Source organism: Camelina sativa, chromosome 10 (assembly GCF_000633955.1).
Source record: "Camelina sativa cultivar DH55 chromosome 10, Cs, whole genome shotgun sequence".
Taxonomy (NCBI): domain Eukaryota; kingdom Viridiplantae; phylum Streptophyta; class Magnoliopsida; order Brassicales; family Brassicaceae; genus Camelina; species Camelina sativa.
Genome location: NC_025694.1, coordinates 25,157,988 through 25,159,486, shown reverse-complemented (window position 1 = coordinate 25,159,486; position 1,499 = coordinate 25,157,988).

Here is a 1,499-nt window from a genome sequence, read left to right as displayed (position 1 = left end):
GTTTGGAAACAGAGGCTTCAAATGCTTCACGACTTATAACCTCTATGCTGCTACCAAATTGATCAGAATATGTTTGTGGTGAAGCAATGACACATGTTGGAGAAGCAACAACTTCGAAACTCTTCGATAGTTTGTAAACGGCAGCTTCAAATGCTCTTTGACTAATGATCTGTACGCTGCTCTCACTTGAACTCTTATTAGTTGGTGGTGCGGCCACAACTCGTTTCCTTTTATTGGATGTGATCTCCATAGACTTATCAACTAAGGTTTTCATCTTAGTCTACGAAAAAAATCTAAGTAAATATCAGTGGAATGAAAAAAAAACACCAAAAGTAGAATTTGAAACATATGAAGAAAAAAAGAAAGGAACAAAGAGAATGAAAGACACAGAGGCACAGACAGAGCCAAAGGGAGGAAGGGATGTAGGGGAAACTTGATAACTGTTTTTATACTTGTGTTAAAAAAGTTTGCCGAAAAAAAAACTATTTGGAGATGGTTCTAAGTATCCAAAGATCGTGCAACTCGTGGTGTTGTGTTAGAGTAAATTTAGGGATTATATGTTATTATAATTACCATTTTCTTTCTATAATAATTATATGAAAAAAGTTATTTGGTTTTCCTATGAAATAGTTCCATTATAGGAAATATTAACAATCATGTGAGTTAGTTAAATGCAATGACGTAAACTTATTTAATATTTTATAATTGAAGNAAGGATCAGGAGAGCAGTTAAGCGACTCGATCTACACTACCCAGCGACACAAGCTTCCACGTCTTTGATCGAGTCGAGTGAAGATTTTACTTTGGGATTCAGCTTTCGACGTCTTCATCAAAGTTGTATAGAATTGAGTCATCTTTCCAATGCAGTTTATTTCAAACCAATCGGAGTCGTGGTTCATGAGTTATCTCCGTTTTAGTGAATGCACGTACGTTCAGAAGTCCGACTCGACCCGCACGCAAAGGGGAGCTCCCACTCGATCGGATGTTAGACGCGACTCGACCAAGACGTCCCAGGATGGCTCCTGAGCACCCTCAAGACGCGACTCGATCAGGAGTTCCCAGACGACATTCTCAAGCCGCGACTCGATCGACACTCTCACGTCGCGACTCGATCAACACTCTGACGATGCGACTCGATCGATGCTCTTAAAATGACGTCCTGGTTTTGTCCCGAAGATGCATCCAAGAAGGATTCCTGAACCGACGTTCTATATTGTCGTTTTATGTTTTAGAGATTTCCATGTTTTACTATAAATACGTTTTGTTAAGTTTTCATTCGAGAATATATCTTTTATCTTGTTTCTGTTCTTTCCCCTAAGGTTTACCCTAGCCACCAAAAACGCTTGACACTTTGTATCCCGATATCTTTGAATTTATTCAGTATTTTGATTGGATTTCTTCTTAAAACTTGTTCATCTCATTTTTATCTATCTTAGGATGCTTGAATTAATGTTTTCTGAGTTTATATCTTTGACTATGATTTTCGGATCTGAGTAGTG